An 18040-nucleotide genomic window follows, 5' to 3' on the forward strand; every position below is an offset into this window, starting at 1 on the left:
ATATTTGTTTTATCTATGGATCTGAAGGAAGCAATCTCAAAAGACATCTAGGTATATGATAGATAGACAAATGATAAAGTTATATGCAATTGGCAATCTCCGAACTGATCAAGTTGAAGCTCCGAGAGCCAATCAACAAATGATTTCTGCATTTGGGTGGCAACCGGCGAACTATTAAGTTACAGATGTGGTTATAGTGAAGTTACATTACTATTCGGAATGCAATATTGACTATTGAGCCGCATTAGGTTTAACGCAAATTGGCATCCGATTTCGAATTAATAAAATTGCTATTCTCAAATGGCTAGTCCTTAATTTTACGACTTCAAGATACATTTATCTCCGAGATCTATGTAAATCCGACTTTGCTATTTGCATCTCACCATCTCACAGTCGACTTGCAGTGAGACGCAGCTAACCAATCACAGCACGCCATTGCGTCGCCAAGACAACCATACCGCAATGTGATTGGTTCGATGCGTCTCACTTTGAATCGATTCGATAGTGGGAATTGAAGTGAGTTACGTCAAAACGGAGCATTGGATTAACATGATTTTTGGCGTGGTGGTAGTTGGTGAACTATAGATTGACAAAGGAAATTTTCCGGGTGCGGAACCACGGGCATCCGCTAGTTTTCTATACTTTTATACATCACTTGACTTACGTTGGTTACTACAGACATACATTCGTAAATGCTAAAATTAAATAAAAGGCTGCAAAAAATTATGTCAACGTAGATGAAATTAGACGCTAACCTCCATTAGAATTAACTCTGTAATTGATACCGTGGAAGCCTCGTGTAGTTTCCGAGGAGCATTGAAGTAAACGCAAAGAGATGACGACGAATTTTTAGGTTTTCGGTATAATAAAAATCACTGTTTGAAACTTTGAGCACACATAAGGAAACCCGTAAGTGCAAAGGGATAAAATGCGTTGACAACTTATAGGCAACTACAATAATCTCAAAGAGGAGAGAGCATTCAGAATGGAGGAACCATGGGTAGATAAATAGGTATCAACTTTCGACGTCAAGTTAGCTAGTGTCAAAAATTGTTCTTCTGTTTCTTCAAACAAAACTAAATAGAACTAACTCGATAACTTTGCACACTATTAAGAGTATGAAAGCGGTGGTGGTGTAATGGTTAAGACGCCCGCCTGTGGATCGAAAGATCCCAGGTTCGAATCCTACTCGTGCCACATGAGTTTGTATACCAATCTGACTATTATGTAGATTAGTGAATACCCACAGTAGTGACAATACGTGTATATATACACAATAATGTCTCTCTTTGGTAGCCGTATTAGTGAGTGTTAAGTCTGGATGTGCGCTCAAACAGAAATAAAATATAATTAACTAAGTACCTCTATCTAGAGCTAAGTATGGTAAAATGTATATATTATATGATTTATATATTCTTCTTCATAGTCGTATTCCTCATGGCTGAGGGTCGTGGTCATTACGTGGAATGAAACACACACAACAACTTTCTTGGCATTATTAATGGAGTGGTTCGCCATTGCCTTCTCCATTTCACACACAAGTTATTAATAATCAACCAGTGTGCAGGTTACCTCACGATGTTTTCCTTCACCGGAAGAAAGTGGTCTATGAAAACTATTATACATGAGTCAGATTGGTATACAAACTCATGTGGCACGAGTAGGATTCGAACCTGGGATCTTTCGATCCACAGGCGGGCGTCTTAACCATTACACCACCACCGCTTCCGAACGATTTATATATTATATGAATTAAAAAACTGTAAAACTTTGACTTCACATGAGGAAATTTTCTATGGCAACATAATATATGTAATTAATTGCACTGATTGATATTATAATCGTTAAGGCTCATCATCATTATAAGTGAATGTAAATTCTTTTATAAATAATAATAAATAAATATATTAGGACAAACCACACAGATTGAGCTAGCCGCAAAGTAAGTTCGAGACTTGTGTTATGGGATACTAACTCAACGATACTATATTTTATAACAAATACATATATAGATAAACATCCAAGACCCGGGCCAATCAGAAAAAGATCGTTTTCCATCATGACCCGACCGGGGATCGAACCCGGGACCTCTCGGTTCAGTGGCAAGAACTTTACCACTGCGCCACCCAGGTCGTCAAAAAACCTTTTATGAGTTAAAAAACCTCTTTAAACCTAACCTCGTCCGATTTTTGGCACATTCAAATTAATGAATATTGTTGTGTTCATTGAATGCGAATAAATAAATGATAAGTCGACTGTAACAGTTTAACTCACTGCCTTAATTACGAAAAGGTATTCGCTATTATAATTTGGCAAACAGTGCGATGCGTACGATGTGCGTTTAATGAACAAATCTCCGAAACTTTACGGGTCCGGAATCGGGTTGTTCGCGAGAATGAAAGTTCCGGAAGCCTTTTTGTACGCTTTTACACTCGAGTTCCCAAAATTGTGTGGGATTTTTTTCATTTTTATTTATTAATTTATCAATGTATGTACAAAAGTAACATTTAATATAGATTACAGGACATGATGAAAAATAAGAAGCAACTTATTTCAAATGACATCTATTAAACATGATCTGTGAGGAGAGAGGTGATACTTTAAAATGATAGCCGCCCATTTTAGTAATTTAGTAGTTGTTTTTATGAAAATATAAGAAGTAATTTGATCGGGGTGTTTATCTTCATACTTACCAAATGTAATCAAAATCTGTCCAGCGGTTTAACCTTGAAAGCGGAACAGACAGACAGACTTTCGCAGTAATGTTATAAATATTAGGTACTTATTATGCATTTTTATCGTATTTCGCCTTCTGCATACAGAGTTTGATTAGCAATTAGCAAGAATATTGTGTAAACAAGAATATTACTGTAATATTATCAATTATTGTCGTCCATTAGCTACGTCCGCGGTAGCCTATTCTGCCATTGGATCATTAACTATGTCTATTCAGAATTGGCCTAGTAGCGGTTTAACCGTAAAAACTGCCAGACAAACAGACTTTTTCATTTATAATATTAGAATGTAAGTATAGAAAACAGTATTATCTTAAAATAAATGAAACACGTAAAGTACAACAATAAACTTCATTCACAAATGGCGGAGCTGGAAATAAAAATAGCATCAACACTAAACTAATGAGTCAAAATGCACTCACGTAATTAGTTATCCACAAGATGCTTTGTCTGCATTCAGCTCTTGCTGGCATGATGCATGGGAAACAGTCTGACTAAAAGAGGTATATTTCAAAATTAAATTGTTTCAGCTACAGATTCGCAAATCTATCCTGGTCTGGGCGTCGCTGCTGTTTAACAATTTTGACAGGAAAATGACAATTCAAAATGGCTTACTTACGTTGACTTTGACCTTTGGCGCGCCGCTGACGCTTAGACAAAATGGCGTACTTGTCAATACTCTCCGTAGATTAAAGTTAATATTAAATTTGACTAGTGCAACCAACTCTTAAAGTTTCAAATTTTTTCATTGCCGAGTCAAGTAAAAATAAGTCATGTGGAGTCAAGTTGTTTAGTAGACAGACGTCTATACGCCCGGTGTATCATTGATTTCTTCTCAAAATATCCGATGAAAACCTGCGCCTAGAGTGACATTTTGGAATAATACAAACATATTTTGTTTTGTTTATGCCACTTGTACATTTCTCGCATCAACTAGAGTACAAGTTTCTCACGTAGTGTTCTTCCAATTGGTGAAAGAGACGTGTGAAAGAGAGAAACATAGTAAATAAAAGAGTGCTCAAAACTACACGATGATTCTCGAGACTGGTACCAGAGGCAATTAATTTACCTGGTTATTCTGTCATAGTCATAGTTCACTTGTTTTTGTCTACGTTTTATTCCCGTGGGAAATTCGGTATAATGTACACGGGCTTCCTTTCAATGTTTTAAGGACAGTTCGTTTTGAGGATTTAATTTACACGCATCATATTTCATCGAATATTATGATTTAAACTAGGAAATTTGAAACTAGTAGGTATCTAAGTGAAAAGTTACCGAAATGAGACGTGAAAAGATGTTAACGCCTGAAACACAGGGTGATTTATTTACATCCTAGTTCAGGTACCTTATTAATTTGTGATCCTTTTATTTATATGCTTATTTCTAGTAATTATTATCCTGTAAGAATTGAATAAAGAAATTGAATTGAATTGAATCATGACCTTGATTGAAGGCAAAATAGAAGCCAGAAGATGAAAAGGGAAGCGAATGAGTAAAATTAAATTAAGTTATATCACTAAATTCACTACGAGAGGCATTTCCATAGCGGACGGTCCTAACCGCTTCAAATACCAAAAGTAAAGTAATGTCTTCACTCATACACGCAAGCGACGTATAGATTCGTGTAGATAGGACTGATGTAGTAACTTCTTTCGTGTGTAAAAACCGTTCCTGCTCCGTACTCACTACAATGTTGTACATTGACCCAAAAACCTTGCGTGCCACGTACAAAAAACTTGCAAAGTAAAATAAAACTTGGAAACTAAGCCAATTTCCCCCGCAACCTGTTGAAAATTGGAGTAGGTTTTAACGAATTGGTGTTTCCATAAGTTTTGTGGGCACTTCCACTTCCTTGTTTGTGATTTTCTGCAAAATCGTGTTGCAATGTTGATCTTTCGTACAAAAACATTCGATAGAAATGGGTGATATGCACCCACAGATTTCTATCCTAAGCAATCTATATAATCTGTCGTTGCGTCAGTAAAATTTGATATTTAACCTGCGCGCCGCTGGCGATTGGACAAAATGGCGTACCTACTTCACACTTTTCTGCGCGTAGGTTAAAGTTGACTGGTGCAACTCACCTAATTTAATGCCGACCACAAAAATATTTTCATCAGTACATAGTATAAAACAAAGTCGCTTCCCGCTGTCTGTCTGACCCTGTTTGCTTAGTATCTATAAAACTACGCAACTGATTTTGTTGCTGGTTTTTTTATAAAATAGTTATAATCAAGAGGAAGGTGTATATATGTATATATATTTTTATTATGTGTGTGTTTGTAGCGTTTTTAATAAACATATTTCTGTTCCATTACATAATTAATTATGAATTCTACCCGGGCGAAGGCGAAACGTGCCGCACTTAATTAATATAGTCCCAAAAAAATCTCAATTATTTGGACGATATTGTTTCACATCGATAAGGCTTGCGTTTGTGTAAATCTCGTCCTTGAAAATTTCCATGTAATTCAATGACGAGAGAGAGCAGTCGATTTTTCTTCCCTTTCAAAGCTGGCAACACATCGTTCAATATTGCCGCAAGAAAGAAAAGCCATTAGTTCTGGTTACATTGACCGTTTTGTTTCTGTAGACTTGGAATATATTTTTTAACCTTTAACCGAGGCGTCTTATAAGTTTGAAATGTCCGTGTTTTATTATGGCTGTCTGTGTGATCATAGCTCTCAAATGGATGAACTGATTTTGATCTAGTAGTGTTTTGTTATAAAGCGGGAAATCGGGATCGTTAATATAAAATGTTGGGTTTTTAAACTTTATTTTTCAGATTTATATACAGTTCCAATTGAAATCTCAAAGGATTTGAGTGGCAAAATTTAGATAAATTTGAATAATTTTAGACAATTTTGACAGAAGATTTGTATTTCGCGAAGGAAATCATCACAAGTCCTTATGCCAGCTCCGCAATGTCGCGTCAGACACATGCCTACGCGAATGCGTGAACATTGCTTAGTTAGTATGAGTGCTTTTATTTGCCGCAATGAAAAACCAGCAATGTATAGCGAATCCGCCAAAGTCTGGCAAACTGTTCGACGACAGTGTGGAGCATTACGTGTGCTTATACATGGCAGTAGCAAATCACTCCATTATCATTGCCAGTACTGTGTTTAATTACACGTGATGACCACAACCCTGATCAACGTGGAGTAGGTATAAATAAAGTTGGCTCATCTATAAAACTTAAATATCATCGGCTGAAACGTCAGTCTATATGGCAATGCAAATATTGGTACAAAAACCCCCTTTAATTGGCAAACAACGCGCACGCATCGATCGAGCAAATAGTTCGCCTCGTAACGGCTGTTTGGACAGATTTTGTTTTTGAAATTGAGATGTTAATGTTGTAGGAACTTTATTCCTTTAGGGTGCGTTGCACCAGTCAACTTTGACGTTAACTCATTAAAACGCAAAGCACGCCATTATCCTAGATAACGCTATATATCCTAAATAACGCTGTGTGCAGGTTAATGTCAAAATTGACACGAGTAACCGAGCTTTAGGGTGCACCAATCAACTCTGACGTTGACTTTGACCTGGGCGTCACTGACGTTTAAACGAAATGGCGTACTTAGAAGAAGTAACTATTTAACGCTGACGAAGTCGCGGGTAAACAGCTGGTGTCTACATGAAGCAGACACAAAATCGTCAAGAGAGCCACAGCTCTATCCTTACACCTTTCCTTCAGCCATACAGATGCGTTATTTATATTTAACGTACAAAAGAGTTTAAAACATAGAGAGAGAGCGTCATATTATATTGTGATCTTTATAATAACTACACAATCCCAATCCCAAACCCAACTAATATTATAAATGAAAAAGTTTGTTTATTTGTTACATCTTCACGCTCTATTTACTAAACCAATCTTCTTGAAATTTTGTGTATATATAGTTTAAAGTACGGAGAAGGACATAGGGTACCTTTTATCCCGAAAAAATAATTGCTCCCTTGGAAAATCACGCGGGTGAAGCCGCGGGCAAAAGCTACTAATATCATATTTATGTGACGCCTTTAATATCAGGTGTTATTATCAAAGTTACGTCAACCAAAGTGCTCTACACAGTTAATTTCGATTTTAAGGTCAATTTGCTATAATAACCACGGAAACTCACACGGGGAAATTGTGTGGCGCCCTCAAATTTACCTCTCCCAAGATTAGTGTAATGGAAACCTCGCCAGCCATGAAATTCTGTGACCTCTTTCGATTATTTTTAGCGCAGTCGATAGCAGGATTTGGAGGTGTGGCTATCGATTTTTTGAGGTGATTTTAAATTCTATGTAGCCAGTTGCAAAACTCTTTTTTTTTTTCGAATGTGTTATTGCTAACACTACTTTTTCATTTGAATTTATTTTTCTTGTTCTTTCTATGGATTTCAAGAATTTAATATTAATTCTTTTTTACATGTAACAAATTTCATTTACAAGTTATTTAATTTTAAATTTGTGTTGCAATTGTACACAATTGCAACACCACACAGGTAGAATAGCTGAAATTTGTCATTTAGTATAGTTACGATTATTTATTAAATCTTTCTCAATTTGAATTAAGTAAGCCCCTGTTTGTTATAATATATGTAATATACTAGTGATCTATTTAGTGAGTGTGTTTCTTCACTATGTTCTCCTTTGATGGCAGTATTATTTATGAAAAATGTTATACATACATTACATGACTTTATTTTGAGCACATTTCAAGTACTGCTGAAAATTCAAATAAGTTGTTCTTGAAAAGTGAATAGAAGATATATAAGCAAGTATATTATAATATACCTTATTCATATTCTTATTACCTACATGCATTGTTATATACCTACCCAGGTAATGTAAGTGTTTCTGTTAAATTACGAGTATACTACTTAATAAAGAGGAGACTTCTAAATTCGACCGCTAGACCGTGTCAAAATGTTGAAAAATATCTGAAAACCGTAACGGTTCTACAGATTGTACCATATTGTACGTAAAAACCCCATTATATCATGACCTCTCCATCCTTACACCTATCAACGACGATGAACTACTTGCATACAGCACATGGGAGTGTGCGGGTCCACGTAAACTGGTCGTGTTATACTCGGCCTAGCATTCTCAACTAGATGAGGAATTGAGCCGCACGATAATAGGTCTAAAAGTGAAGCTCTTTGGGGTGTATTCCGCTTGAGGAGGCACCCTGTCTGGTAATCCACAACTCATCATAGGATTACAGGGATGTCCTTTGTAGGATGGATCTTAGTTTTTTGTCGGCGGCATTATGCTAATGGTATTAGCGGACGATTTACTGTAAAATGACGCAGTTTCGTTAGAAAATGGCAGCGTGTTGTAGAAAGAACCTGCGTGTCAATTCACACAGGTCGCTTGATATTTCATATTATATGAATTATCCATTAATCCATAACCATCTTAATCTACTAAAATGATCTATAGTGTATTTTGATATCTCATATTATATGAATTATCCATTAATCCATAACCATCTTAATCTACTAAAATGATCTATAGTGTAATAATAGAATAAAATTGTATAAGATATATAAATAAAATACATTTATTATTTTAAGGGGCGAAGAAAAGAGTCAGATAGACGTTCGAATGGTAATTCGAACGTATGTATACATGTAGCAATAGCTGTATGTATGTATACATGGAGCAGTGGTATTGCTTTTGGCATTGAACTACTATTATGTACTTTTGGTTTTGGCAGGATCACGACTTAATGTTTATAAAACTATATATTGATAACACTAGCTACATCACATGGCGACCCTGCCAAAATTATATTTTCAGAAGAAACCGGTAATACGCTCGAATGAGGGAGATATATCTCCCTCATTTGATAGAGAGAGATGTTTCTCTCTAATTATACTTTGATCTTCAAAAATTAACATGGTATATTTCACCCTATTTACCAAGTAAATCGTATTTTCAGAGTCGTGATGCACAGCTAATTGCATAATGGTCAGTGGAGCGATTTCGTTGGCCACAACCTGTGATTAGACCAATTTGAGCTTTAATCCACAGTAATAGAGTTTGTTTTAGCCTGGGAATAAAGGCATATTTAATAGAATATGCTAAGAGGATTACGTATTTTGTTTTGGTTTAACATTGTTTTGAAACGATGTTTGGTTAAAATGAAATAAACAATAATAATATGATTGTAATGCACTACGGAAACTTTGTAAAAAAAAAATCGTAAAAATTTGTATTTTTGTGCAATGATTAGTTGAACCTCTGTTTATCTGAAATAATATAAGTAATATGTTTTATTATAGTCTCTATCTTTATTTACACCCTTTCTCTCTGTATCATCTTTCTGTCTCTTTCTCTCGTCCTAAACGAAGAACGTAGTATGGGTAATTTTTTTAAAAAGAATCGGATCACCATAGGATCCTCAAGTGGCTTGTGCTTTGCTTGTGTCAAAAATATTTTAAAAGCTTTTATTCAATTTGCAATTTGTGTATGTATGTTTGTTCGGGTGGAATCTTGCTACTAAATTTTGAAGCAGATATCTTCAACCGATTGAGCTGAAATTTTGTATACGTACACGTTTAGTTTGGATGACAATACACGATAAGCTGTGAGTCGTCATTCTAAATCCAAGATGGCTGAATTGTTGTTTCTAATGCATTTCTATAATATGGGTATCAAATTAAAGGGCTTGTTGAGAGTAAGGAGTACTTGCGTAAATAAACTATTTATTTGAGTAAAATACTTACAGGTACTTACGCAAGCCTCGCGGCAATCTTTTATGATCATATAAATTGTATATTTTGTTCTTTTAATTTATTTATAAAAAAACTTATATAAATGAGCAAAATCAATATCCTCACATGAAAATGTAGCGGTCCTTCCCACAGAATGTACATTCGCCTGCATGTCCAAGTAGCACCGCACATGGATTTTTATGTCGCGGCAATAAGGGCTAGTTTGCAATGTTTTTGTGTAGGTGCTGTTGCTGTCGACTGTACTTGCGGGCAGCAAAGTCAGGGGTGCCGTCACAAACGATGACCAGAACTTCCAAGTTTGCACTTACGGTGACCCGCCAGTCCACAACAGTATTAGTCTTTGTTTTAAACAACGCTTATATAACTAGCTTTTGCCGACTGGTTCGTCAGTGCGAAATCCTAACTAATATTATAAATGCGAAAGTAAGTTTGTATGTTACCTCATTAAGCATTATTCAAATTCTTGAAATTTTGCATACATGTAGTTTGAAGTATGGAAAAGGACATGGACCTTTCATCCCGGAAAAATTATTCCCGTGGAAAATATACGCGGGAGAAGCCGCGGGCGACATATACTAGCTGTTGCAATTTGAACCCTACGTGTAGCTGTACATTATAGCTACATATTTAATGCCGGCTGTGCATTGTCGCGGTGCAGTATGCCCTTGATTGCGGTTTCGATATACATTACAGTTATTGAACAATCGATCGTTATTAACGATAGTATTTATAACTATCGATACTATAAACCTGCCATGAACTATCGACAATTTGAAAAAAAAAACATTTTCTTAAATACTTCTTTCTCTTTCTTGTTTTGATAGTTTATAGAAATGCTATCAATAGTTGACTATCGAGCGGCGACACTTATAAAAATTTTATGAGTTAATTAGTTAGTTGCCCGCGGCTTCGCTCCCGTTGGAATTTTAAGCTAAAATATAGCCTGTAGCAATCTTGGATAATGGACCTTTCTAATGGTGAAAGAATTTTTGAAATCGGTTAGGTATTTTCGGAGATTACTCGCCTCAAACATACATACCTCTTTATAAATAATAAATATAAATATATTAGGACGAATCACACAGATTGAGTTAGCCCCAAAGTAAGTTCGAGACTTGTGTTATGGGATACTAACTCAACGATACTATATTTTATAACAAATACATATATAGATAAACATTCAAGACCCGGGCCAATCAGAAAAAGATCATTTTCCATCATGACCCGACCGGATCATGATGGAAAATGAAATCATGAGGGATCGAACCCGGGACCTCTTTCTTCTGACCTCTCGGTTCAGTGGCAAGAACTTTGTCACTGCGCCACCGAGGTCGTCGTATATTATTATAATAATAGTATATATGTCTTCCGCTTATTGTGTCAACCGTGTGCCCACGTTTGTACGATCCTTTGAATAATTATTTGCTTTGGATAAAGCTAATGAGTCTATAACTTTTGTACTCGTCAAATCTCGGAATGATTTATTATGGCGTTTTGTTATATTACTTTGTAATGTTGTCGCCCCAGTAGGCATTTACGAAATTAATTACGCTTTAGTATTAATAAAACTGTTGTTTATAAGTAGCAGTCAAGTAATAATAATTTTCTTGGGAAATGCCTCTAAAGTTCAGGACGTTTTTCTAGCTCAAAAGAAGTGTCTTCGAGCTATATGTAGACTAAAACCCTCTGACAGTTGCAAAATACACTTTCGGGAACTTAAAATATTAACTCTACCATCATTATACATTTATGAAACTGTTTTATTTGTAAAAAATAATATTAACTTGTTTCGTCGAGTAGAGAGTCAACGTCGCTCAGACAAACTACATTTATTGCCAACGAACACTGTATTTCTCCATAAAAGTGTGTATGCAATGGCCCCTAAACTGTTCAATAAATTAGCCTAGAAATCTAAGAAATACAAATAACTTACATACCTTTAAGAGTGAACTATCAAAGCTATTTATCAAAAAAGCTTATTATTCTATTACTGAATATCTAAATGACAATTTCAATTAATTTAATTTAATATTTGATCTTTTAATGTATACCTACCTGACAATTAGATAAATTATGTAGACACTTTATATAATAAATTATTGTGTAAATATTATGTAACTTCAGTTGTAAAACCTATGACAAAAATTTCGTATGCCTTATGGCGGGACATGGACAAGCTCATTCCAATGTATTATACCTATTACGTAACCTGTGTTCACGAAATAAACGAATTGAATTGAATTAAATATTTTATTGTCCCTATCCCTGGTATACATAGTCTATATATACCTATATAGTAATATTATATGATGAGAGAAATTTTTTTTTGTTTGTTAAGAATAAACTGAAAACTACAGAATGAAATGTGACACATTGAGTTGAACTTCAGACCACTGACTAAATCCATACTAATATTATAAACCTGAATGTATGTTCCTCTCTTACTTTCATCTAAACGTTTTTCCAGTTTTTTTTTCTCAGCCGCAAATCGTTGGAATCCAGTGTCACTATCTGTCTCGCATTCAAGGTTAAAAGCTGGGCTAATTTCGGTAAAATTTGGAATAGACATAGCTTATAATTCGAGGTCAAAAATAGGCTAACGCGGGCGGAGCAAACGGCAACAACCAATAACACAAACCATTTCACACGGCATCGAAAGGTCATAGTTTTGAAGTCACGACGCTACACATCACTTAAAAGTTTTTAACGATAAGCACTAACTGATAAGTGACCTACAGCCAGCAAAGGTCGAAGGTCAAAACTCTCCCTTCAAACCTTGACATTCGAAGTGACAGTAAAAGGTCATCGGTTTTGCCTGGTGGCGATACGGAAAACAGTATATTAGGACAATATATATATTAGGACAAATCACACAGATTGAGCTAGCCCCAAAGTAAGTTCGAGACTTGTGTTATGGGATACTAACTCAACGATACTATATTTTTATAACATATACATATATAGATAAACATCCAAGACCCGGGCCAATTAGAAAAAGATCATTTTCCATCATGACCCGACCGGGGATCGAACCCGGGACCTCTCGGTTCAGTGGCAAGAACTTTACCACTGCGCCACCGAGGTCGTCAAAATAGTGAGTGTGAGTTACAGCTGACACTAAGAAGTTTATTAAATCTAAAAATATATTCTCGTTAATCAACATTCAACTACTTTCCTCATAGTAGACTGGAAAAGATTGCATACAGCTATACCCCTTTCAATCTCTCATCTGATCGTTATCCCGGTTTCTGTTGGGTCCACAATCTCAGTTGACTCAATCTCAGTGAGACCGGTGAATGTATGACATCTTTATTTTACCTAGCTTATATACTATTAACAATTATGACGTTCGATTTATTAATACTACATAAGTTATTGCATCGACCCTGTAGTTACACGTCTCTCTTGGACGTGATGTGCTGACACAGCGTTACATGAAAATGGGACTGACATAGTTTATTTTATTTCCTCTAACACATCACGTCTAGGGTCGCAACAGTTTCCTTCTGAGCCGTTGAGCGTTGGAGCCCAGAATCTGTTTCACTTCGTACGCTCGTTGGCATCCCTAGTTGTCAGAGATACGGCCGTCTGTCGCATCTTGTTACAAATTGGATCTTATATTTCATTTTGGTGAAAACAAAATTTATAACTATTTTTCAGGTAACAAACGATATTTTTAACGTACGATCACTTTCCCAAAATCTGATAGCACTATCTATATTTTAACATTCATAAAACATCAGGATATTATTACAAAGAAATAAAACAACTTGCCTACCATGGGTGCCTACCATTGTCCTGAAAATAAAACGATATATCTTCGTCCAGAAAGCAAAATACCTAATAAGAAACAAGTAAACAAAAATCATAGCATACAAGTGAATGTGTGTAAGCAGAGTTGTCACATATGATGTGCTGTTGTTTCATTTCGGCAAATAGACCCATTATATACTAATCAAGTATTAAACATTGTTACAATGGTCCGAAACGTCTGGGTAATAGAGAAGGTATGTGCGCGTTTAATACCTGTTAATTAGTATATAATTATGCAACGCGAAAGTTTAAAATGGTAAATAGATCCATTCAGTGTATGTTGCTGTCACAAGAGTAACTTCAAGGCTGATTTTCAATGGATCTACCACCATGTTCTCTACGTAATATATCTTGCAGGCGCTACTCCATGAACGAGTTCTGACACAAGTGCCTCAATCTGACATTAGCGTTAGCAAAGATTTTGAGAGATTCGATAGTAGTGTTCCTGTAACTCCAGCCGTCACTTCACATAAACCAACACGTTTTTTATACGTTTTGTGGACATTGACGGATTACTGGTATAAATACGGACAAAACTCGACAATCATGAATAAATATTTGCCGCACGGATTTCCATGCATAATTTTATCGACAGCGGCGGATCTCGTGTTAAGCCGGGTCCGCGTGTTTTGCCCTACACAATCAACAAAAACATATCAACATTAACAAATTATATCACAAAAATATTGTTTCAGTTTTCATTTTTGCTTGCACACAATGATTTTGTTTTCCGTGTCCGGTGTAAAACACGGATATATACACAAAATACGTGAGTCGCGGCAATATACATGCACGAGCAGACGCAATTTTTGTTATACTAAAGTATTGTATGCGGCGTGTGTAAAGTAAATGTTTTCATAAAACTTTTGCTGGAGACTCTTGCTTTATATACACGAGTGCAATGTCGGTCAGAACATAATTTTCAGAAATATTACCCTCAGACGTATAAAATTTAGGGAGAATCCTAGTCCTATCCTCACAGACATATATTAAACTCAAGCCTAGAGTTTTTTAAAGAAAATTCTGAATTTCAAACTATGAAATTTCCTGTAAATACATCTAAATCGTATAAGTATTATTATTTTATTTAATACATTGTTTTCATGCGAATTCGTATTGAATTCGCCATTTTCGCAACATCAATTATGTGAATGTACTCATTGAAATATGATATTATACTTTATGTTTACAAAATATATCTCCAAATAGCTTTCCCATTGTTGAAAGAAACAACTGAGTATGCGACATTAGCGCTGCAATGGGTTGCACCAGTCAACTTTGATGTTAACTTTAAGGTGCGCAGAAAAACGCAATGAAGGTACGCCATTTTGTCAACTTAAGCAGCGCGCATGTCACAGTCAACTTGTGCAACTAAGCCTAAAATTAATAATTACTGTGAGCTGCACCGTCGAATTTGATGTTGACTTTAACCGCTGACGATTAGACAAAATGGTGTGTGTGCGTGACAAAACTCTGCGTTTTTCTGCGCACGCTAAAGTTAACGTCAAATTTGATAGTGCAACTCACCCATACGACGACAATGTCATAACGTGCGTAGATAATTATGGAAGATGTATGTCTTTTTACACTTTAATGTCACATTACATAACGATAATTTATCATGGTTTTTGGTTATTAAAATATCTTCATACTTTAATTATTTATCCTAATAAAATAGCCAATTAATAAATTGTTCAAATTCAAAATACTTTATTCAATTTAGGATGATATACATCACTTATTGATGTCAAAATATTACTTAAAGTAAGTCTACTGCCGGCTTCCAAAGCGCAGGTGAAGAAGAAGCGGCGTAACAACACCGCAGCCTTTTCTCCAAGGACGTCAATTAACAAATATAGGTCTTATACATTGTATAAACACATACCGCGTTCTGCATCAAACCAGAACTTGTCTCGGCTAGAGTAGCCACAACACAATACTTCTATTACGGCTAAAGCAGACATGCTATTATCAACGCACTACTTTTAGTGGAATGGATGATTTTTACCATAATAAAAATAAATAAATATATTAGGATAAATCACTCAGATTGAGTTAGCCCCAAAGTAAGTTCGAGACTTTTGTTATGGGATACTAACTCAACGATACTATATTTTATAACAAATACATATATAGATGAACATCCAATCAGAAAAGGTCATTTTCGATCGACTTGTATAAAATCTGATACCAGTGTTAGCAATGACACACTCAAAAAAGACGAATTAACTTTGTGATAATATTGGTAATTAGAACATTTAATTTTGTAAAATGAATATTGTCGAAGACAAATACTTACAAGATCTATTTTTTTACATTGTTAATGTAAAAGTACTTTTTCTATTGCGGCATTAAGTTTAAAATTTTATCAGAATAGTTAGTTAAGTTAATATCAAAACGACTACGTATCTAGATCGTCTTTATATCAATATTACTAAGTATCATAATGACTAAATTTCAAAATGCATTAGTAGCAAAATCGACGATGTCTTCGTGATAATAATTATGTTGTAAGTCTGCAGAGGCAGTGTGCCGTCCACTCAACGTGCCCGTCACAGACAGGCGGTTTCAATAAGACCATCTCTGGAAATAGTATTTCTTTGTTGGATCCTTCTCGATTGCGGCTCAGTTCTAGATTCTGCGGTACATGAACCTCATCATCTTATATGAGTATTGAGGAAAAATTTACAAGATGTGAAGTGTTTTGTTTGACACAAGCTTTCTATTTTCGTCAGAGAGATCTTGTTGCATTCAACGCGTGACAAAATCTTGATGGTGCAGAAAATAGTTGTGATTCGCTCGTTGGAAACAGTATCGGGGCCATATATAGATAGGAATAATGACATGTTAGAATATATGCCATAAATTGGGTGATATAAAGAGAGAAAATACATTGAGCCGACTCCAAATGATGAGAAATGGTAAGGAAGATGATGATGATGGCTATTAAAAAATATCTTTCATCTATTTAGACGATCTATTAAACTTAACACTAAATAAATTGTGTTCAAATCTATATAATTTTCAATTATTTTAAATTCATAGCTTCACGGCAAACTATACGAATATGACTAGTAGACAAAAACTCGATCTTGAAAACGTGAGTGGAATCTTCAACTGTCGTCCGCTTTGTTTGCTTTGACGGCAATTTCTTCGAAAACTTAGGTCCATGAAACGTTGGGAGAATTTATTGGTAAAGTAAAGACGGTAAAAGAGGCTAAAAAAACTGTTGTCAAGCATGAATCGATCTATTACATAAAATTGTTCTTTTGACGATGATCTACTGCTATTAGTGGAATAATTATATTGTGCAAATGAAACTAACTAACATATATATCCATAGTTATGTTGGTCTCAGAATATATCCACATATAACGGATATATAGAGTAAACCATTTCATAAAAACTCAACAGAATAATATTCTATTTGTAAATATTTACGTTTTATTTTTCATTGTGCTACTTCTTATTTCCCCCACGAAGCAATAAAAAGATATTAACTTTTATCTTGTACAACTAAACGATTCTTTTACGAGGAACTTGTTGCGTACTCCATCATAAGTTCGAAAAGAGTTCTAAGAGCTGCCCGGAGAGCTATTAACCGACTGTGTCTATAAAGATGGCTGGATGAATATAGGGCTGGTTTCCATCAGAGAGGAGAGGAGTGACGCTCCAAAATCTATATTCCTTCAAGTTATAATAACAAGTGTAACTGACCATCATCAGGCAGATTTGTGATTACAATATAATATTTTACCAGAAAGTGGTGGAGGTCCTAAAAATATGATCGAAACATGTGCTCTGTTTTCCACTCCGATGGAGTAGGGCCCTAAAGAAAGAGGTTGTATCGCTTAGACGCGATCGATATCTTCCGATGTGGCTCACATAAGCATGTTGCACGCCAATTGAACACACGAGGTTGGTTTATACTCGAAGATTCTGGTTGCACTATGGGGCGCTGTTTTAGTGAGAATTTTGGGATATAAATTAATCATAGTAATTCAGATACGGTTCATCATCAACAGCCGTTTAAACAACCCCACTGCTGGGGCACAGGCTTTTCTTATGGATGGATAAGGATATGGGCCATAACCCATAACGCTATATTAATGCATAACAGCGTGTTTTAACGACTGCAAATACCACAAGAATCAACGGCATAACGGGACTTCTGATGCTCGGAGCTCAAGATGATACATTTTGGGTCACCCATCCAATAACCGATCATTGTGAGAGCGTCTTAACCGCCACAATCACAGGTATCCACAGTTCACTGGATCACCTTCATTGAAAGCACGTTTTAGCGAAAATAATTTTTTGTCTCAAATTACTTAAACTTTATTACCGATTATTTTAATTCAAGCTTATCTACATTTTGAGAAATCAAACAAATTTTTCGACGAAACGTGCTTCCGATGAAGAGTGATTCTGTGAACTGTGGACACCCCAGGGTGAACAGCTAATAGCAGTGCCCGAGATCAGCGTAAAAATAAACCTTAATATTTTGAAAATTCGATACTCAATACTCAATACTTTATTTGCTTAAATGTGGTTACATCAGTTGTTGTTACATTATATTGTCCATCACACAAGCCTAATCCGGCCATGCAAAAACATATTAACATAAAATAGGAATGATTGTTGTGAAGTAATTAATTATGTTATTATTTATCATTAAAAATGACAAATTTCAACAAATGTCCATTATGTTTGGGTCGATCAAAAAAAACATTTTAACTGAGTAAAAACATTGGT

At 35.4% G+C, this 18040-nt stretch overlaps 1 long non-coding RNA gene across 1 annotated transcript; it reads left to right on the plus strand.

Moving 5' to 3' along the window:
• The first annotated feature begins 7216 nt into the window (after positions 1 to 7216).
• Positions 7217 to 9013, plus strand: LOC128671322 (uncharacterized). Its single transcript, XR_008404835.1, has 2 exons — positions 7217 to 7301; positions 8677 to 9013. It is a non-coding gene; the product is annotated as an uncharacterized LOC128671322 (long non-coding RNA).
• Positions 9014 to 18040: the final 9027 nt, after the last annotated feature.

Source organism: Plodia interpunctella, chromosome 7 (assembly GCF_027563975.2).
Source record: "Plodia interpunctella isolate USDA-ARS_2022_Savannah chromosome 7, ilPloInte3.2, whole genome shotgun sequence".
Classification (NCBI taxonomy): domain Eukaryota; kingdom Metazoa; phylum Arthropoda; class Insecta; order Lepidoptera; family Pyralidae; genus Plodia; species Plodia interpunctella.